Source organism: Diabrotica virgifera, chromosome 4 (genome assembly GCF_917563875.1).
Source record: "Diabrotica virgifera virgifera chromosome 4, PGI_DIABVI_V3a".
Lineage (NCBI taxonomy): Eukaryota > Metazoa > Arthropoda > Insecta > Coleoptera > Chrysomelidae > Diabrotica > Diabrotica virgifera.
Genome location: NC_065446.1, coordinates 15,289,066 through 15,313,193, shown reverse-complemented (window position 1 = coordinate 15,313,193; position 24,128 = coordinate 15,289,066). Strand labels below are relative to the sequence as shown.

General features: G+C 33.5%; 1 protein-coding gene across 4 annotated transcripts in view; it reads left to right on the top strand.

Annotated features, from left to right (window-relative positions):
• The window catches only part of LOC114339639 (serine-rich adhesin for platelets), a 1,513,912-nt gene that overhangs the window by 685,115 nt on the left and 804,669 nt on the right, over nucleotides 1-24,128 (top strand). The window lies entirely within an intron of this gene.

The following is a 24,128-nucleotide window of genomic DNA, read 5'->3' as shown; positions in this document are numbered from 1 at the left end:
CTTCTTCAGGTGCCATATCCACTAAAAAGGTTGGCAATAATCATAGCTATTTTAATTTTTGAGGCAGTAGTTTTAAATAGTTGTTTTAAGCTGAATTCAAACCATTCTCTCAGATTCTTCAGCCATGAAATTTGTCTTCTTCCGATCCTTCTTCTACCATCTATCTTTCCGTGCATTATGAGTCGCAGGATGCCATACTTCTCGCCATGCATCACATATCCAAGATACTGTAGCTTTCTTTCTTTAATTGTAAGTTCAACCTCCTTTTCTTTACCTATTCATCTCAGTACTTCATTGTTTATGACTCTATCTACCCAGGAAACCCTCATAATTCTTCTATAGGTCCACATTTCAAAGGCGTTAAGTCATCTCATTGTCTCTACATTTAACGTCCTTGATTCCACTACATAGTATAGTACACTGTATACGTAACATTTTGTTAGGCGTACTTTAAGAGCTAATGTTAAATCTTCGCTACATTGGACCTTATTCATTTTCATAAAACTAGAACGTGCTTTTTCGATTCTGACTTTGATTTCTGTAGTGTAGTCATTATTTTCTGCTCTAAGTGTTCCTAGGTAAGTGTACTGTTTTACTTTTTCGATCTGCTGGCCCTTTACTATAGTCTGTTAGCTAAACTCAGAGACAACTGGCTAGTGATTTTAGTAGGTAATTTTTTGTTTTTTGCCAATTTTGCCAAAATTGGCAAAATTACTATTTTTTTAGTAATTATTAACAATTTAGTAATTATTATTTTTGCCAATTTTGCCAAATTGGCAACATTACTTACTAAGATCACTAGCCAGTTGTGTCTGAGTTTAGCGAACAGACTATATCAAGATTTCGTTAGTATTATGGTTGTTTTTACTAATTTTCATAAACTTCGTCTTTTTGATATTGATAGAGACCTACACCTTACTATTTTACTCATGAGTCTTTGCAGGTCTTGTAAACTATCGGCTCTTATTACTGTATCATCTGCATATCTGATGTTGTTAACTAAGACTCCATTTACTTTTATGCCGACTGTTTCATCTTCTACAGTTTCTCGCATCACCTCTTCAGAATAAGCGTTAAATAATAGAAGTGATAGTCTGCAGCCTTGCCTGACTCCTCTCTTTATTTCGCTACTATTGCTCGCTCATTGTACCTAATAGAGGTGTATTACTAATGCTTCAAATCGGTAATCTGGGTTTGTGTCAAACGGTGAATTGGGATTGGTGGTTTTTATTAACATCCAGAAACTTTATTGCGTTTCTGTACAAAGATCATGTTCAAGACTAAGACAAAACTACATAATAACTAATGGAATTTACTTAAACAAGCTTTTGGGTGGCGGAGCTGTGTTACCTGTCAAAACATTTAATCTTTCGCCTGACATTTACCCTACTTTGTTTCAATATTTGAATTGTCTGTTGATTGCATTTTACTTTCTAAATTTGTATTTACGCTCCACCTTTTTTTGTATAACCCCTTATAAATTCTGTTTGAGCACAATTCAAAGAAGCGGAACTAATCTGTTCTTCAGCGATCCTTCATTACAACAAGAAAGTTGCCCGCCCTCTAGTCGGCCTCTGTCACTCTTCGAAGTCGGGTCTTTAGTTAACCGGCAGAACTTTCGTGTATATCTCGCATTTCCAAAATGAATCTCCCGCAGGGCATCCAGCCATTATTGAATTATGAATTATTGTGCGGGTCACACCCTAAGAGAACTTCCTTTTACAGAAGGACGGAATTCGGAGAATTGGCGCAAGGCAGCGAAGGAGATATAATTTCCTTACAAGAAGGCATACAAAAAGTTGAGGTATTCATTCTAGTAGTCTGCAAATATTTTAAGGTTATTTGTCATCGACAAGCAATGACTTAGGATTTTTTTTTAATTAAAATTATTCATTACCCAAATTACCATTGCGCAAATGGGAACAATAATGAATCTTATCGCCGCTCTTGTCTCAAATGGGTCATGGTGGTCCTCCAAAGCATTATGGAATGCAAACAGCTTAACCCAGTGATTCTCAACCTGCGGGGCGCGCCCCCCTAGGGGTCGCGCTTTTAGCAATTAGGAGGCGTGAAAATATAAAAGAAAACACCTAAAACATTGACTAATTTACTAAAATCAAAGCAAAACAAAATTCTGACAAACAAAAAAATAAAATACCCATGAACAAGGAGCTATACATAGTTATGAGCACTGAATACTAAATCAACTAATTGAATGTAAATTAGTGACTTCCTTGGGCCTGTTTTGCAGAGCAAAGCTTATCAAAACAGGGTGTAATATTAGAGATAGACGCTCTCAGTTCTTTCTCTATATTTAGCTGCGATCTCTATTTGGTCTTTAAAGCAGCCATCGCGGAAAATCCTGTTTCGCAAAGGTAGGATGGTGAAAACGGTAATAGTAGATATACGAAACTCTCTGGTTTTCAGTGCAGAAAACTCATCATTTACCCCTGCCCAAAATTCAAAGAGGGATCTAATATTAAACTGTTTCTTGATTTCGGCATTTGCTGTGAAGTCTATGAAGGTTTTTTCTTGTGCAGTAGAGAGCTCTTCGGGTGTAATTTGAAACGGATTCCCGACCCACTCATAACTATTAGGTAAGTATTAATTGGTCGTCGGCAAAAAAGTATCTTTTAAAATTTTTTGTCAGCATTTCTAAATGATTTTTAATGGTTACAAAAAAAACTTTCACGTGTTGTTCTTCAACCTGGTAAGTTTTAAAACATTCATCCACATTTTCAAATATTTCGAGGTTTTTTGCTTTAAATTTCTGCTCCACAATTTCAATTTTCTACAGAAAGCGTTAATTTTATTATTCGTATCAAATATATGTGTATTGGCCCCTTGAAGTTGTAAGTTCAAAATATTTAGTTTCTCGAATATATCAACCAAGTAACTCAATTTCATCAAAAATAAACTATCGTGAAACATCTTGGCTTGCGGCCTCTTTTCTTCTTCTAGAAAAATGGCGATTACATGTCTTAATTCAAAACACGTTGTAAAAATTTCCCACGTAATAACCAGCTTGCCTCACAATAAAATAATAATGCTGAATGTACCGCATCCATGTCTTTGCAAAGTACAGAAAATATTCTAGTTTTCAAAGGTCTCATTTTTATGTAGATAATTAACTATTGTTACAACCGCAGTTAGCACAATATTCAAGCCAGAACTTCTCTGTTGATCATACAGTGTCTCTATTTTTGCTTCATTTATATAATTATTTAACATAGCAAATAATGCAAGCGACTTTGCTATCAATTCTATTGGTTTGCAGAAAAGTAGTTCTGCTACTGATCTGCCATCACAAAATCGAACGTAGACAATAAAATGAGCATATTTATTGCTACTGTTGCCTCATCAAGCTGAATCGAAAACGGCTTTTCACGCAACTTCCTGATTAGCTGATCCTGTACATATTCAGCTATATCACCAATTCGGCCGGCAACAGTATCATTTGATAGAGGTATAAACTCCAATTTTTTAGCAAAGTTATCTCCAAACACAGTTTCTACAATTTTAATCGCAGTTGGTAATATAAGATCTTCACCAATAGTGTTTGGCTTTTTAGATCTGGCTATTTAATATCAGACTGTATAAGAGGCAAGTAAAGCTATTTCATTCACAGTCAAAGTTTTTATTAAAACCAATTTTTGCTTTTCACGCCGTTTAATTTTAACTCGAAGAATTCTCGGGGTTTGTTAATGTACTCACTACGAAGCGTTTCCCAATGTCTTTTTAGTTTATTAGGTTTCATGCTGCTCAAGGTATATTATTATTGCATAGATATATTGTTATTGAACGAAGGGGGGCGCGGTGAAAATAATTATGGAGAATTGGGGCGCAAATGGTAAAACGTTGAGAAACGCTGGTTAACCCATTCGCTGCCGATCACGCCTCAGCGAGTTATATGGTTACTTTAGTCAGGTATCCCTTACGCGCCGGCGAGTGATATGGTTACAACATCGAATCACAGTCAGGCGCCGTTTAACAAAGTGGATCCTGCAGCGAATGTGTTAAACCAGCATTCTCAAGAACTGAACAGTTTCGCAATCAACAATTAAATAGATGTCTTGCTAGTTACTGAAACGCACTTCACAAATAAAATTTATCTTATCCTGTTTAACTACAAAATTTACTTTATGTACCTATCATCGAGATAAGATTGTATATGGAGGAAGAGCAATACTAATAAGAAGCTCAGTTAAACTCAGACTCAATAAATCACAGTTTGAACCTGTGTTAATAAATATATTCTGGATATTTCTATACAAAGTAAAATTAAAATAATATAATAAAACAATATCCTATTCTTATCACGCTATAATTACGCACATATTCGCAACCACGTTATACCTCAGTACGATATCAACGAACACACACCGATACCTTTACAACGACACTAGGCCGGAGATGGAAGCAACCGCTCACCACACGGTTACACGGATTTTGTTTGATTACAAGCGAAGCGCCTCTTCAATACAGAATTGCTTAGCCCAGGCAGGTTCCGACTCAATCCGTCGCAGCCCAGTTGGCTTACTAACTCAGTACGTAATTTAGCCAGGGAGTCTAGAGCTTATCACGGCAAGACTAACTTTTCTTCCTCACTGGCTTGTTTTTTTTTATACCTTTGACTGATCACCTCTTTCTCTCTTATTTATTCCATGGTGCGATGTACATTGAACGCGCATACTGTTCGATTATTCGACGTGACTTTGATATATTCACAATCATTACAATAAAGCACCACCAACTGGAAAGATAAATTATAGAAAATCTGCTACAAGCCACTACCATTGCAATATATCTCTCTTATACTGCCTTTCCTAGCACAACAATAAACAAGACAAATCTAAGGTTTTTGTTCAGAACTCTTGGAACCAAATTTATGACGAATGGGGATTACAACCCTAAGTATAGTATGACGTGCGAGAATTAAAACTACTAAGGTTCATGAGAAATTAACTGTAGTGCATTCCAATAATCTAAACTACCTGTTAACAGAAGAACCCACACATTGGCCTTCGGGCCCTAAAATAAAACACCAGAACTCATTGACTTCTATGTATATTATAAAAGGAATTGACAACAAACTTATCACAGCTATTACTTAGGCCTAGACATGTCCTCGGATCACACTCCAGTTCGTTTGAACATGTACTCTGATATAACTTTTCAATAAGTAGTAGATGAAGCAATAGATTTAAAAATATCATTAAAAACACTTGCAGATGTTGAATAGGCGATATATAAGCTCAAAAATAACATACAGAAACTATACTTCATGGGCAGCAACTCCAAAATACAAACAGTCAAAAACACAAGAATCCTGCCCTCCAACTCTTAAAGAAAACAAATCAGAGAAAAGAAGGGTAAGAAGAAATTATCAGCAAAATACAACAGCGATTTAATAAAGCAGCAAGGGAACTAAGAAAATAATAGTACTTGGTACTTGAAATAAAATATAATTATATACAAAGGTACTTACGCCAAGAGAAGCCGCAGACTACTCACTATGGAAAGCCACAAGAAAACTAAAAGTCCTCAGACACCAATACCACCAAGAGAACTTCCTTTTACAGAAGAACGGAATTCGGAGAATTGGCGCAAGGCAGCGAAGGAGATATAATTTCCTTACAAGAAGGTATAGAAAAAGTTGAGGTATTCATTTTAATAGGCTACAAATATTTTAAGGTTATTACTACGTCATGAGAACTAGAGTGGCCTAACTGACATGAATATTACTTTACATAATCAAGAAAAATGATCAGAGGCTAACAATGTCCAAGAATCATCTCAGTCAACATACAATTAATAAAACAATCGGACATTTTTAGCCTCTGCTCATTTTTCTTGATTATGTATGTAAAGTAATGTTCTTATCAGTTAGGTCACCCTGGTTCTCATGGCCTCAACTAATGACTTAGGATTTTTTTACTTAAAAGTATTTATTACCCAAATTACCATTACGCAAATGGGAACAATAATGAATTTTATCGCCGTTCTGGTATCAAATAGGACATAGTGGTGCAAATACTAAAAGTAGCATTATGGAATGCAAACGTCTTAAACTAGCATTCTCATGACCTGAAAAGTTCTGTAACCAACAATCAAATAAATGTCATGTTAGTGACTGAAACGCACTTCACAAATAAAAGTTAGCTAATTCTATTTAATTACAAAATTTACTTTATTAACCATTCAGATGGGATTGCACATGAAGACACAGAAATACTAATAAGAAACTCAATAAAACACTATGAACTAGAAAGATACATAAAAAATATCAGCTACAAGCCACTATCACTGTAATAGATGGAGTTACTGGAATCATCAAAATATCTCCCGTTTACTGCCCGAAAAGCACAACAATATAGAAGACAAATCTGGGGTTTTCTTAAAAACGCTTGGAACCAAATTTATAGCTGGTGGTGATTACAACGCTAAAAACACAGTATGGGATACGAGAGGTACAATTACTAAGGGTCGTGAGATACTACCTGCAATGCATTCCAATAATATAAAGTACCTGTCAACAGGAGAACCCACATATTGGCCTTCTACCATTCAGACCATAATAAAACACTATACCTCCTTGACTTTTATATCACAAAAGAAATTGACAACAAACTAGTCACAGCTATATACTGCGTAGACATGTCCTCCGATCATACTCCAGTCCTTTTGAACATGTACTCTGATGTAACTCAGAATCAAAATCCAGTCGCTTTATGCAATAAAAACACCAATTGGGATACTTTTCAAGAAGTAGTAGATGAAGCAATAGAACAATAGCTTTAGAAACACCTGCAGAGGTTGAATGGGCGATATCTAAGCTCACAAATAACATACAGAAACAATACTTCATGGGCAGTAACTTCAAACTACAAACAGTCAACAACACAAAAACCCTGCCTCTGAATTCTAAAAAAAAATCAGAGAAAAGACGGCTAAGAAGAAATAGGCAACAAAACAAAATTGTGAACAATAAATAATAAAATAAAGTTAATAAAGCAGGAAGAAAACTAAAAAATAATACTTGAAATAAAAAAAATTCTATACCAAAATATTTACGCCAACAGAAGCCGCCTACTCCTCACTATGGAAAGCCACAACAAGACTAAAAAGTCCTCCGACACCAATACCACCAAGAGAACTTTCTTTTACAGAACGACAGAATTCAAAAAATTGGCGCAAGGCAGCGAAAGTGATATAATTTCCTTTACAAAAAGTTGAGGTATTCATTTTAATAGTCTAATATATACAGACTATTTCTTATTGACAGCCTATGACTTAGGATTGTCTTTTTTTTATATGGCTTTGGCAGTTTGCCATACAGCCAGTTACATGATCTAGGATTGTCTTAATTAACATTATTTAATCAAAATTACTAAGACATACTATTATTATGCTTTCTGACATGTCTATAGGACACCCCCATCGAACAAGGTTGTAACTCATTTTTAGCGATTTTACAGGAGAGGCAAAAAACGAAAACAAGAATTTTTAAAAAGTTTGTAGCGAAATGATTAGACCCTTTTACACTAATGTGATATGATATTTATAACATAATAAGGGATTACTGTGAGATGTTTGCTTTGTAATTTTATTAGCTATTGAGAATCTTGAGTTTGATTGAGATATAACCTTGAGATTAAACATAAGTATTCGTAGAAAAAGGTTGTAACTCGCCTAACAACCATTTTACACTCTCCGTGTTAATTATTTTTCCCGTTTATCTAGTAAAAGGTTGTATGTTTTGAGTTATTTGCAATATAGCTAGGAGAAAATTAGTTTTTATGGTATATTTAATAGTCCGTTCTTTAACGGTAAAATATTGCAAAACCTCTAAATTTTAAATTACCGCTTGGATTGACATGAAATTTGGCATACACATAGCCAACAAGTCAAAGAAAAAAAGTGATATTGTGCCGATATGTGCTATGGTTTTCACCCCCTTTTGGGGGTGAAAAATATTCGTCCAAAGAAAGTCAGGAAATGGATAAACTGGCTAATTTTAAGTCACTTTTGTTCTATGGAGTTTTTTCACTAAGTCAATACTTTTCGAGTTATTTGGCAGTGAATATGCTCATTTTTTCAACAAAATAACCACGCTTTTAGATGGTTTTTCACAAATAACTCAAATAGTAAGAATTTTGTCAAAAAACATTCTTATTAAAAATATAGCCTGTAACAAAATTTAAAAAAGTGGTGTATATATAACTCAAATAGTAAGAATTTTGTCAAAAAACATTCTTATTAAAAATATAGCCTGTAACAAAATTTAAAAAAGTGGTGTATATATCACGTCTCTACACCTAGTAGAAGCAGAGTTATAGCTAATAAAAAATAGGTTAATATTCGTCAAATTCCAAATGAAATATTTTAACGTGAAATAACCAAAAATGAAGCACATTTCGGGGAAAACTCATTACAGTTTATTTAAAGTGTTTAAAAATAGCTTCATTTTTGTTTTATAAAAAAAATTTCTAGCGTCAAAATTAAACAAGTTACGCTCAACATAAAGTTAGACCCTTTTGGTTTTGGTAAAAAAATCGAGAAAATCACCCTCTAATTAGTATTTTAAATGAACTTAATCGTTACGACTTCACAGGTTTCTTGACTCGTGTATATATTGTTTATATGATCTGTAAGTTTCATCGGTTCAAAGTCCTTATTATTGAAACGGCTGTAGTTAAAAGGGGTTGAACGAGTCACTGATCACGAATGTATGCAAATTTAGAAACACCAAATCTTAATCAATTTTTGTCTAACAAAAAACAAAAAAATTCATGATATTCAGAAAAGCAAATCTGATTTTTTTTATTTTTCGAAATTTTTGGTATCTCTAACAATGTTTAAGTTATTTTGAAAAAAAAAGCATATATTTCAAAATTTAAGTTTTTAAAAATTTTACTTTGAAACCAAATTTTTTCAAAAATAAGCACTTTGAATCGATGAAACTTACAGATCATATAAACACAATACAAGTAAAATAATTTGTGGAGCGGTAACGATTAATTTCATTTAAGTTGCTAATTAGGGGGTGGTCTTCCCGATTTTTTTTTGCAAAAACAAAAGGGACGAACTTTGTTTTGAGCGTAACTTGCTTAAATTTAATGCTAGAAACTTTTTGTAAAAACAAAAATAAAGCTTTTTTTAAACACTTTAAAAAAGTTATAATGGGTTTTCCCCAAAAAGTGCTTAATTTTTTGGATATTTTACGTCGAAATATTCTATTTGAAATTTGGTGAATATGAATCTATTTTTCATTGGCTATAACTCTGGTTCTACATGATCCAGAGACCCAACGTGTACACCATTCTTTTTACTTTTTTATAAGCTAGATTTTTGCTAAGAACGTTTTTTCGAAAAAATACTTACTTTTTGAGTTATTTGCAAAAAACCGTCTAAAAATGTGGTTATTTTGTTGAAAAGTGACCATATTCACTCGCAAATAACTCGAAAAGTGTTGACTTGGCGAAAAAGCTCTATAGAACAAAAGTTACTTAAAATTAGTCAGTTTACCCATTTCCGGACTTATTTTGGACATATTCTTCACCCCCAAAAGGGGGTGAAAGTCACCCCCAGGGCAAAAGCACACATCGGCACAATATCACTTTTTTTCTTTGGCATGTAAGCTATAAGTATACCAAATTTCATCTCAATCCAAGCGGTTCCTTAAAATTTAGAGCAACAACCGTGAAAGAATGGACTATAAACAAAATATCAGCTCACAGTTTACACAATTTTAATGGGAAATTATAAGTTTTACAATAACAATAATATTCAACACAAATTCTATCACTATGAAAAAATCAGGTATAAAATATCTCAGATTTTTCGAATGTTTATTGCGTATCTGTAAATATTTCATTTTAAACCATTTTAGTTTATTACTTTACTCTTTTACTATTAATATCTACTTCAAAATTAACATGTGTGCCCTTAAATGGGTCAAAATTTAGAATTTGCTTCTGATTTATTTCATTTACGGATTTAGGCTTGCCTGATGCTTTGGCATATCGTATCATGGTTAACCATTGGTGTGGAGCATATACGACTCAATGTTTTTTCTGTTTTTCTATAAGGGCATGCATTGAATCACCCTCGTTTTGTGAATGTGCTATTTCTAAAAATACATGTGTAATGTTAATATTAAACATTTTCACCACCTATAACTACGTAGCAAACACTATTCGATACTTATTTTGCCCACCGGAACTACCAAAAAGAAAAAAAACTCCGTAAATCCGTTTTACTTTTATTTCGATAATTTGACTTGTGAGATGCACCATATGTTTGAATAGGTTATAAATTAAACATACGTGCAACAAAGTTTTAACTCATTTAAAAACCTTGTTGATCATCAAGTATAAAGAAAGTAAATATTTTACATAGGGACTATCCAGTGTTACTGCCTTCTTCAAGCTAAAATTGAGTAAAATGGCATACGTAACTTAAAATACAACTTCTTATTAGCCAAACTATTGAGAATTAAGCTATGTCGTTTATATTGACGTGTGCGCAATTTTTTGCCGAATTAGAATGTATTGAAATTGAAATCTGAAAAAAGATGTAACTTGAGTTACAACCTTGTTCGATGGGGGTGTCGTATAATTACATAATTCACAAAGGATTGCAGGCTAAAGGAAGGAGAAGCTAACGTGCTGAACATCTCTGCATCCGTCAGAACACGAGTCTATTGTACTATTGATAATTTTCAACGAGAACGTTGGATTTCACAACCAGAGTTAAATTCAATATAATATAATATGACAATTCTCTCTGGAATTGTTGATTGCATTGAGATTTTTTTTATTTAGATTAATGCCTCGACAAATAATGGCCATTGGCATGGTACAGTGGATTTTTCCAATCAGGTACCTAGTGTAATGTGTATGGTGTGTGTTGAGTAAATGTCTTGTTACTTAGCAAAATGGACGTCGTTGTCTTTGAAAAGAGACACTAATTGTATCCGAACGTCTGGGACCCTCCAGTGAGTATTGTGAAATTAAATTATAAAATACTACTAGTAATTATTGTAATAATAGTTATTTTTTTTATTTAGCTTAAATGCCTCGATATCTAATGGCCATTGGCGTGATATACATTATTTTCATTTATTAATTAATAATAAATGAAAAAAATTCTACCCAGCTGAGATTCAAACGTTAGTTATAGAAGTCATAACGAACTAAGTTATGTGCCTCATAAGTATGAAAAAATCCATTTTCCGATGGGAAAACGGTTTTGCAAGCTCACTAAGTTCTACAAGATTTTGAGATATCATATTTGACCTTGGATGAATCATACGTTACTTGTAAATACCTGTTAAATTCATGTTTAGTGATCAAAATCGGTTAAACCGTTTAGAAGTTATCGAGTTCCAAAATATAATCCATTTAATTATTATCACCGAAATGGTCTATTAGGTTACAGTGGTTAAGACACTTAACTTGATTATTCTTCTTCTTCTTGTGCCACTCCTATCGGAGATTGGAAATCATCAAGGCTACCCTGACCTTGTTTACAGCTGACCTAAAAAGTTCATCAGTGGTACAGCCAAACTATTCTCTCAAATTTATGCATATATGAATATGGTTCGGCTGTGTTTTCGTTTTGCAACGAAATTGGAAATGGTTATTCATTTTTTATTTACATTTACTCTGTGTGGAGTATGAAGGGAACCATTCTCGTTGGAACTTTACCGCGCTGAGCAGATGGGACGTGAATTGTAAATTGTAGAATTCCCTCATCTTCTTTAGTCTCAGCATCCGTATGGCTTGCAAATTGTAGAGAAGAGTTCCAGAAGAAGAGAACCAGAGAAGGTTCCCATTGTTTTCATTCTGGTGGGATGTAGAATAGCATATATTGTTTTATATGCCATTAGAGTGAAAACTTAGTCTTTTTGCTAGCAGTTGCCGCTAGGGCATCTATGCCATTTCGTTCGTTGCAATCCGGGACTGCACGCTGGGATTTGTTTTGGTTGGATCAGGGAGAGCAGCATATGTGCCTCCTGATGAGAGACTAATAAGATTCGAAACCGGTAGGGGTGCTTGCAGCACTCTCTGATTGGATCTGAATATGGTTCGGCTGTGTTTTCGTTTTGCAACGAAATTGAAAATGGTTATTCATTTTTTATATAATTGATGGATTCCACCGTTACTTGATGGAAGTTCATTTTATCTCACAATAAAGCACTGAAAAACGTTTGTTTTTCTATACTTCCACAAAATTTATTACAACTATGTTATTACTACAGCTGTTTCGGCAAAGTTACAAAGATGTATTACTACATCACTTGAGAAAGGCACTTTGCCGAAACAGCTGTAGTAATAACATAGTTGTAATAAATTTTGTGGAAGTATAGAAAAACAAACGTTTTTCAGTGCTTTATTGTGAGATATTCATTTTTTATTTACATTTACTCTGTGTGGAGTATGAAGGGAACCATTCTCGTTGGAACTTTACCGCGCTGGGCAGATGGGACGTGAATTGTAAATTGTAGGATTCCCTCATCTTCCTTAGTCTCGGCATCCGTATGGCTTGCAAATTGTAGAAGCCTCGGAGGTATAACCAGAGAAGGTTCCCATTGTTGTCATTCTGGTGGGATGTAGAATAGCATATATTGTTTTATATGCCATTAGAGTGAAAACTTAGTCTTAAATTTAAATAGTGTAAAATTATTTTGCAAAAACACGTCGATTTTTTTGCTTACTTATAAACAATTAGAATAACTTTTTAGCCGTTACCCGTAGAAAAATTATTTTTTCATATTTGGAAAGACTGAATTTTTATACACATTTAGAAAGAAAAATAAGTGTTCTATGATAATTAGGGACGAAGTTAGCCCCCCATTTTTAATTTACATGTTTTTGCAAAATAATTTTGCAGTATCTAGAGTTATTTTTTGTTTTTTTTTTATTAAATTAATAGCATAAATCTTCTTCTTTCATAAACTATCCAAAGTATTAGTTTAACTTCATCATTTTCTGACTTATAGTGTTGCAAAAAAAAATTAATTTGGGATAAACAAATTAATCATCATCATCATTCTCTTTGCCTTATCCCTATGCGGGGCCGGCTTCCCTAATTGCATTTCCCCACAAAATTCTATCCTGGGTCATATCAATATTAATCCCCTTTACCAACATGTCCTGCCTAATCGTCTCCCCCACGTCTTCTTTGGTTTTCCTCTCCTACTCCTTCCAGGAATCTGCATTTGAGCTACTCTTCGTATTGGATGAGTAACGTCTCGGCGTTGAACATGACCAAACCATCTCAACCTATGCTCTCTAATTTTCGCATCAATTGGTGCCACACCTAGACTTCCCCTAATATACTTATTTTTAATTTTACCTTTTCCTGTCACTCCACTCATCCATCTAAGCATTCTCATCTCCGCCACATGCCACATGTATTCGTTGTTCCTCTTTCTTTTTCACTGCCCAACATTCAGTTCCGTACATCATAGTCGGTCTTGTGGCTGTTTTATAGAATTTTCCTTTCAGCTTCATTGGAACTTTTCTGTCACACAACACACCACTCGCTTCCTTCCACTTCATCCATCCAGCCCTAATTCTACTGCATGCATCTCCATCTATTTCTCCATTACACTGTAATACCGATCCCAGGTACTTAAAACTATTGCTTTTTACAATCAGTTCACCATGCAAAGATACCATTTTATTGTAGTAACTCTATCTTTAAATGAACATTCCAAATACTCTGCCTTTGTCCTACTAAGTTTTAAATCTTTTTCCTCCAGAGCTCGTGTCCACTGTTCCAGTTTTTGTTCTAAGTCTCTTTCACTACTTCCTACTAACACGACATCATCATCATACATTAAGGACCATGGTATGTTACCCTGTAGTTTCGCTGTTATCTGGTCCAAAACTAATAAGAATAAATACGGCCTAAGCACTGAGCCTTGGTGCAATCCTACTTTCCATGAAATTTATCAGTTTGTCCCACACCTGTCCTAACACTAGTCGTTACTCCCTCATACATATCCCTCACAATCTTTACATGTGCACCAGGGACTCCTTTCTTATTGAGTGCCCACCACAGAATCTCTCGAGGAATTCTATCATATGCTTTCTCAAGATCAATGAATACCATATGAGCGTTTGTTTCTTTACTCCTGTATTTTTACATCAACTGCCTTATAATGAAAATTGCATCTGTTGTTGATCTGCTCTGCATAAAGCCAAATTGATTCTCGGATATGTCGGTCTCTTCACGTATCCGTCTATTAATTACTCTCTCCCATATTTTCAGGTGGTGTGGCTAAGCAATTTTATAGCCTTGTAGTTTGTACACTGCTGTATATCTCCCTTGTTTTTGTAGACAGGTACTAGTACTGTTTCTCCATTCGTCTAAGCATTTTCTAAGCAACCAATAAGGATGGACATATTCAGCGAACGCCATATTGAAGTTTTTTGTACCATTTATGAGTTTCTCACTCTCTTTGTTTAAAATACTTAACTTTTTGGTTATAGACGAAAAAAGCGAAAATTTACCATTTTTTGATCTTCATTTGTTTATAACTATGTATATCATCAAAATCGGCTGCAGGAAACATATAGGTTATTAATATAGATGTCCATACTACTCAAAAAAATTGGTTTCAGCCTGGAGGGGTTGTGTCACCAACAGGATATTTTTTCCTTGTTTCTCTGATCTACTTTTGTAGCTGGTATATTGTGTGTTGTGTGCGCCAATGAGGCAGTAATAAATATTTAAACTTATTTTTATATTTTCTTCAAATTATACTGCAGTTTGATTGATTCACTAAACATTTTAAAAAAATAAGAATCTGAAGAATTCCTTTTCTATTTATTATCCATGTGTGATAAATACACAAGTCTCCGTTCATGGAAGAAAATATAACTTCTTTCGGTATTGCTATAAATTGACTTGACATTTACAGAGGTTCTGCGAGATTTTGGATTCAAATTGGATGTGTTTTGCGTACGCTTTTCAATTCGGAAGATTCGAGCTGAGGGTCAACTTTATGGATAACCAATCTGAAAAAAGGAGGCCTCTATTTATTAATGATAGGTCCTGGTTTTTGCGGTTCACGATACTTTGAGCGCTCGATTCGTTTGAATTTTACAGAAGCATCTATTCGCTTTTAAATACAGTATCAACATGTGGATATTGAAACGCTGCTGTTATAGTTATAATTTAAAATATGTTTTTTAATTCATAAATTATTATAAAATAAACAAACAACTTGGCCCACTGTACAAATGGGAAAAGCTGAAGATAATTCAGTTTACTATTTTTGTTGAAAATAAGCCACACGTTTATTTTAACCCTTTAACCACTGACATGCGGTATGCCATACCGCGCCGAAAATATATTTTGTTGTAAAGCTTGTTTTATAAAAATAGATTATTAGAACACCATTTGTGTACCTTCAAGTGGTAGGTATGTAATTATTGTACCTGCGCCCAACTGCTGTTTTAGTATCGTTTAGTCTGTGAACTACGTTGACGTTCTTGCGGTATCATCTACCGTATTTAAGTATTTACGGTTCTATAGTTAAAAGTAGTCCATTCAGTATTCTTTCGCTATTAGTATGGCAGCAAGTTCATTCAGCTGTTCTACTTTCAAGTGCTTTCAACATTACTATTTTTTAGTTACCAATACTCGATTTTTTTGGTGTTCAGTTTATAAGGCTTTGTAAGAACCTCCACTTTTTTTTAATATTATGCATGCGTTCATTATTTTCTTAAATAAATAAAGTTTATTTTAAAATGTATAAACTTTTTCAATTTCTTAATTTCTTTGCAACACGAAAATGCAGCAGCTGCATAATACTCTGGTTAAATCGAAGAGTGCAGGAAGAGTCTATACCGGTTTCGGAGGTTTTTTTCCTCCCCATCAGTAGTCCCATATCCTCTTCTCTCCGATTTCCCCAGGTATCACACTTTGGGCCTTTCCGTGCTACTTCGATTGATAACTTACTTTGTTTTTCGGTAGATGACTCTAGTACATCTGTGACATTTCGTTCTTTGCAATTCGGAAAGGCCCAAAGAGTGATTCCTGGGGAATTCGGAGAGAAGAGGATACGGGACTACTGATAAGGAGGAAAAAACCTCCGAAATCGGTATATACTCTTCCTGTATGATATTTAGGTATGTGATATCCACGTTGCACCTCTCCTTTTAAAAATTAATTACTCAGTGATTTGACAACCGATTTTGAAAAACTTTATATCGCTGGATAGGTGAATGACCTTTCTTTCAATTTACAAAAAAATATATACTGGGTGTTCCATTAAAAAAAAGTCAACAACGTTTTTTTCAAACATCCGCCATTTTTCTTTTTGTATTTGAAAGCGATATAAAAAATTCAACCCATTCAGACAAAACTGTTACTAAAACAAAACATTTCAGCGAAAACCGCATATTTCTATCTTGAGCCGTTTAGAAGTTCTACTCAGTTAAAATGGGGGAAAATATAAGTGGACACCCGGTATTATAACTGTGTATTTAGGTCAGACTGATAATTATATAAACGAAAATAATTTGAAATAAATGAAAATCATAAATAATAATTTTAATTAAGTGGTTTTTTGACGAGGAGAACATAGAAACTTTTCATTATTATTAAATTAAATATAACAGGAAGGAAATATCAATAAAATATTCATAACAACGTGAAACATGTTTTTATAATATTAAATTATTCCACATAAAGCGAAAAAAATACTAAATATTATAACAATGACTATTTTTAAATTAAATATAACAGGAGTGAATAATATCAATAAAATATTCATAAAAACGTAAAAATGTTTTTATAATATTAAATTATTCCATATAAAGTGAAAAAAATACTATATATTATAACTATGACTATATAGGTCTGGATCCCGCGTATGAAAAAAAAGTTGATTAATAGCAAGCTGAAAATTTGTCAATAGCTTAAAGGTGTCTAGTCGGATAAACTTTTATATATGGGAACACTGGAACAGGGGCAGTTTTAATTGGGGAACAGGTTAAAAATTTGGAACGGTCAGACCACGAAAGCGGCACATTTATTTTGTCCGACAGAATAGACTTAAACTCTCCGAACAGACATTAAACTCTCATGCAAAAATCAGACTGCTATTTATCACCAAATGGGCGTTTTAATGAGTGGAACATGTAGAATATGTCAAATGACAGTAATTATGACAGGTGATAAATAGCAGTCTGATTTTTGCATGAGAGTTTAATCTCTGTTCGGAGAGTTTAAGTCTATTCTGTCGGACAAAATAAATGTGCCGTTTTCGTGGTCTGACCGTTCCAAATTTTTAACCTGTTCCACAATTAAAACTGCCCCTGTTCCGGTGTTCCCATATATCAAAGTTTATCCGACTAGACACCCTTAAGCTATTAACAAATTTTCAGCTTGCTAATAATCAACTTTTTTTTCATACGCGGGATCCAGACCTAATAATTATTTAATACACGAATTTGAATTGTGTTTTTTGAACAGGACATATTTTATGTCGTGATATGCATAGTGTCTTTTTTTCGATATTGTACAATTTCAACTAATAAATACAAATGTAAAAAAATAGAACAACACATAATGGTCCGAGAGCTCTTAGACTTTTTTAGTAGGTATTTTAGTCAATCTGAAAATTTTTCAGGTGGCTCTTCCATGATAGCCTAATACAAAAATGCCGGTCTAGCTGGAGGGTAGCCGTTATTTTTCCCAAAAATCCCCCCCACAGAAAAAATGGTAAAATTTACAAAAAATATCATTGACGTGACTATAAAGTAAATTATAATCTTCAAATATAAAGAAAATAAACAGACCAGCGGATTTGTGATAGATTTTAACTCTGCAAGATGCTTGCATAGGCGCCCCAGGATTATTTTCAGGGGATGCATCTGAACTTCAGAAGATTGCATCGGAATCTGTACATACTATTAACCAGTATAAAATATACAACTATACATGCATAGCTATGTACATTCTTTGCGAACAGGGGGGTGCAATTGTTATTTTGACAGGGTATTTTTTGTTATTAAAAATAAATATTCTAAAAAAGACAGTTTTTTTTTGGGTGAAATTTTCTAACTGCCAGTTGATCAAACAAATTACGCGTGCCTGTGAAAGAAAACCGCCAGAGGTAAGCAGCAGTGTGGAAAAGAGCGTACACCGATAGCTGTTTGCGGGCTCTATCGCAGCGATTCCGAATATACTTCTGTATCCGGATACAAAAGCCGGATACTTTTTATGTATCCGAAAGCTGTATCCGGATACTTTTTAAATTTTGTATCCGGTATCCGTATCCGTGATCAAATTTTAAAGTATCCGGCATCCGGATACTTTTTTTGATATTCGGATACTTTTAAATATTTATCGCCCGCCGATAATGCACCTAACGTAGGCACAACACTGCCATTCCTTCAATCCAGATGTGTCTAATAATATGTTAAATCCCATTTTAATTTAATGTTTCCTTATAAGTTTATGTTCTCGTTCTATTATCCATAAGCAATAAACAATTTTTTGAGTACTTTCTGATTTCTTTCTCCATCATTTAATGTATTTTTATTATTATATATTACATTAAAAATACATGCACATCACATAGTTCTAATACTAATAATATAAATATGTCCTTCTTAAAAAAAGTATCCTTCAAAGTATCCTAGGAAGTATCCAAAAAATAATTTACGGATACCTGTATCCGAATACATTTTTAAATGAAAGTATTCGTTCTTTTTTAAAAAGTATCCGGATACATTTTGAGTATCCGTATCCGGTATCCGGATACTTATTTTCATTATCCGACCCAACTCTGCCTGGCGATACCATAGATCCAAAGCAAACTTTGGAAGAATTTATGTGCGAAATGTATGGTACAGAAAGTTTATCAAATATCAACACAGCACGATTTCAAACTTTCTGCCGAAACTTATAAGTCTAATAATAAAAATGAGGCTTTTTAAAAAGATGGAGAGGAACAAGTGTGATCCATCTACTTTGCCTCCGTGCAAAGCCGAATTAAGACAATATCTGCTAAGAACTCAGTATACCTATCACGAGCATTTGGCGAATCGCATGTTTGCAAGTCCCCAGTTCTTTAACACCTAACGGAAATGGATGGATACTAAATATGGATAACTTGGGTTTTAATTGGTTTGAAGGATATTGTTTGCCGCAATCAGTTTATTATGATGCTATAGTTATAGTTCATCAGCGAACCAAAGAGAATTTCAGAAATATTTCTGAAAGTAAGCTTACATGTTCTTTTTATAACTGCAATATTTCTTTCTAGTTAATTCAATCTTCTGCTTATTCGTGTGCCTCATCCTTTCAGGACAATGGCGATCATCACGGCCCATTTTATTATGTCTGCAGCGATTCTGGAGAGTTCTATTGTTGTTTTTGCACTCCACTACTTTGAATTTTTCAACCAGAATTTGGAAAGAAATTGAATACGACGAAGACAAAAACGATGGTCATCAGCAAGCACCAAAACAGAAGGGTGAAGGTCAATGTCGACAGAACAGATCTGGAAAGAGTAACAAGAATATGGTACCTTGGAAGTAACCTTGATGAAACTTGGGACCAGTCAATAGAGATCAGAAAACGTCTGGAAAAGGCATATACAGTGTTTTATAAAATGCAAAAACTTCTATGCAACCGCCAGCTGGATATCTCATTGTGAACTAGAATGCTTAACTGCTATGTTTTCTCCACCTTGACCATGGTGTTGAAACTTGGACAATGACAAAAGCAACACAAAAAAGAATCCAAGAATTCGTACTCTGGTGCTACCTTAAAATGCTCAGAATATCCTACGTAGAGATGCATCAAGTCAAACTAGTTTGATTTTACTCAACAAATTTGATTTGACTTGAAAATCAAACTTTTTGTATAAAAAAGTTTGACTTGACTTGATTTCGATATCTTTAGGTTTGACTTGAATTCAAACATATTCAAACAGTTTGAAAAGTTTGAATATTACGCAACGTGTTTATTTTCAATTTTAAATTAGACCGCCTACGCCTTTATTTGTTCAGTGGCAGATCAACGGGGGGAGAGGGAGGGGTAGAGGAAATTCCCCACTCTCCCAGCAAGGAAAAAAAATTTTTTTGACAAATTTCAATAAATATAGAAATGTATTGGCTGATACGATATTTAAACCGCAGACAGACAAATAAAACCCAATAAATGCGCCAGTTAGGATAATTATTAAGAAAGCTTATTTATTAATTTTTTTTAAATTTAAACCCAAAATTTCTGGCCTGTATCCGAAAAAAATCTTACTTGTAGATATAAAACCATATAGACCTGGATCCCGCGTACCAAAAAAAAGTTGATTAATAGCAAGGTGAAAATTTGTTAATAGTAACGGTGTTTAGTCAGACAAACTTTGATGTACGGGAACACTGGAACAGAAGAAGTTTTAATTGTGGAAAACGTTAAAAATTTGGAACGTCAGACTACGTACACGTTCCATGTATTTTGTCGGACAGAACTTCCAATTAATTTGTTACCATTTAATTAAACTCTCATGCAAAGATCAGACTGGTGTTTATCACCAACTGGGCATTTTAATGAGTGGAACAAAAAGACCATGTCAAATGACAGGAATCATGTTGGTTAGTAATAGCACTCTGATTTTTGCGTGAGAGTTTAATGAAAGTAACAAATCAATTGGATTTTCTGACCGACAAAATACATGGGACGTTTTCGTAATCTGACGTTCCAAATTTTTAAACTGTTCCACAATTAAAACTTCCCCTGTTCCAGTGTTCCCGTACATCAAAGTTTGTCCGACTAGACACCGTTAAGCTATTAACAAATTTTCAGCTTGCTATTAATCAACTTTTTTTTGGTACGCGGGATCCAGGTCTAATCACCCTATGGTTAGTTTTGAATTTTAAAGAAATACCAACGAATATACAGTAATACTAACTTTTGTATTGTGGTACATATTTTCGAGTAAACTAGCACCTTGGTACCACATGTTTTTTCGAACTGGCCCTAAGATAAATAAATGCCTTTTTTAATAAAAGAAAGTCATAAAAATTCCAAATCATTTTATTTTGAGCTGTCCATTGAAAAACCAAATAGTCTTATTTTATTGTAACCCTTAAGGATATAGGCGTAATATGTAGCTTATCAAAATGTTCAATGTGTTTTAAATGTATTAATTTTTATCAAATCCTGAGAAAACTAATAAGAATTTAAAAAAAAATTAAACGCAGCATAAAAGATTACATTATCTGAGGCACGAACATCCCTGAAAACTTCTATAATGTTTATATAACTAAGTTACGGGGGTGAACATAAAAAGGAAAATTTAGTGTTATTATTAATTGCAAATATTTCATTCAAAAGAAACTTTTTATTTATTCTAAGAGACTTTCGGCCCTCGGTAATAACGCAATCTTTCATTCTGCGTTTAAATTTTTCAAAAATACTTATTAGTTTTCTCAGGATTCGAAAAAAATAAATATCTACATTTACAAGTTTTAAATTAAAACACATTGAAAATTTTGACTTTTATGTGGCACTCATTGTATTATTAATTTTCTTATCTTAATTGGCAACTAACATGTCTATCTCGACAAAAAAGTATATGTATTAAATAAATTATTTTTCAACTCTTTCAATCTAGTTTGACAAACAGTTTGAATTTTCAAACCTGTAGGTACGATTGACCAGTTTGACTTGATTTGAAATATTTGTCAGAAGGATTGACTTGAGTTTGACTTGAAATTAAGTCAAACTCAAGTCAAGTTCAAACATTCAAGTCAAACTTGTGCAACTCTAATCCTACGTGAGCCATACGACAAATATGTGGGAAGTCTTTTACGGAGGATGAACAAGGGAGCTTATGCTTATAATAAAAAACGGAAAACACAATATTTTGGTCACATCGTAAGAAATCAAAAGTATGAACTGCTCCAACTTATAATCGAAAGCAAAATCAATTGCAAAAGTGGATCAGGAAGAAGACGCAACTTTTGACTTAAAAAACTACAAGAATGGACTAATATGACCTCCATAGAACTATTCAGGGCTGCTGCAAATAAGATTAAATGGGAAAATGTAATGGACAACGTCCTTAAGGATAAGGGACAGTAATAAGATTATTTTTGAAGTTATGCTTCTTCAGGCGCGATTGAGAGTAAAATTTTATAATACTGCGCGCATGCGCACACAGACAGTATGGTGTTTAGTTGCTAAATCTTTCTAGTTATGTATAAATATATCAGTGCAAGAAAAGGTGTGAAAAGGATATATTAGTGTTTTTAGTAAATATATTTATTATAATTTTTGTGTCTTTGGATTTGTCTTCCTCAGCAGTAAGATGAGTATTATTAAATAAAACATTTTATTGTATATTTATTATACATCACCTTGTCTGTTTGTTACCGTGAATTGTCACTAGGTACGTCCGAACCGATACAGACACAGTCCTCGTAGCGTATTTGGTATAGCATTCGGCCAGAGATCGATAGGTCTTGAGTTTGAATCCGGAGCAAGCCTATCCTTTTTTTATTTTTTTGAAATCGGTAAGCACAAAATTAGTTTGGTGTTTAAAAAAAAATTAAAACAAACTGTTTAGTACCTATATTTATTTTAAAAAAATCATATAATAGGAGTATAACTTCTGACGTGCGTACAAAGTACACACACATTATTTTTGAAGTTATATTTCTTTACGATCAAGAGTGAAATTTTATAATGCCGGGCGCATGCGCACACAGACAGTATGTAGTTCGTTGCTAATCTTTCAAGATATGTATGTATCAGCGCTGTCAGCGCAAATAAGTCATTAAAAGGATATATTATTAGTGTTTTTAGTAAATGTATTATTTATTATAATTTTTCTGTCTTTGGATTGTTCTTCCTCGGGATTAAGATATTTTATAATAATACATTAGTCAAAAACGTTTTGTATAATAATAAAATTATGAAAATATCTAGATATCTAAGTAGGTTAATATTTACCTTATTTCACGATAAGAGACACACGAAATCTTCCTTCTACTACGGACTACCCTTGGAAACAAAATGCAATTATTATTCGACACTTCGGTAGAGGTAACAGCATTGTTTAACAAAGAACTCTTTTTTAAACAATGGTAACACAGAGAAGCTAGGGGTATCACGATAAGGAAAAGCCGTTACATTTCAAATGATCAAGTATATTTTATGTAGTAAGTATATTTAAAGTAATTTTGTATACTTCACTTGGTTTATTAAATTTGTCAGTATGTATGAGAAATCTTGTAACCTGTCAAAGCAAAGGGGATATAGCTCATTGGTCGAGCGTGTGACCGGAGATCGAGAGGTCCCGGGTTCAAATCCCGGACGATTCATATTCTTTTTTTTTTTATTTTTGGTATCGTTTTAATAAAAAAATTTTAAAAGTGGGAGGTAAGAAAGCTAGTTTAATATTTAAATAAAATACAAATAACCTGTTAAGTATATTTATTTCTTTGAAATTATACCTATAATAGAAGTATAACTTCTTAGGTGCGTACAAAGTACACACACATTCTTCTTTTTTTTAATCAAGGCAATTTAAATTTAACTTCAATAAAAAATCAAAATTAGAAATATATAGGTAAATATGAATAGTACATTTAAGAACAGTGGTGGACACCGACGGACTCTGAACGGACCCGAGTTGCCCGGTTACGTAAGTAAAATGTGTTGCCCGGATAAGGGTTATCTTACATTGCCCTTTTATTTTTTAGTTTTTTTAATATAATACTTTTAGACGTCATATTTATAATATCGAAATTGGATCAGCGCCAAATTGGTAGGTGACATCAGCAGGAAGATGTAGACATATCATAACCTAATAACAATAAATTAAAATAAATCAAGTTTCCCATGAAAAAATACAAATTCTTATTAAACAACCTAGATTGGCCTAAGTCCAATGCTTACTTTAAAACTTGCCAAAAAATGGAAAGTTCAATAGACTATAATCTACTTTTTTTTATCTACTAAGTTTTTTAACTTATCTACTTACTAATCTACTAAGTTTTTTATGTACTGTTCCAGGTAATGCGTTAAATTAGTGAGGGATTTTATTCAATAGTATCTTTACATTTTATAGAAATAATCATTAGGCGCGTGTC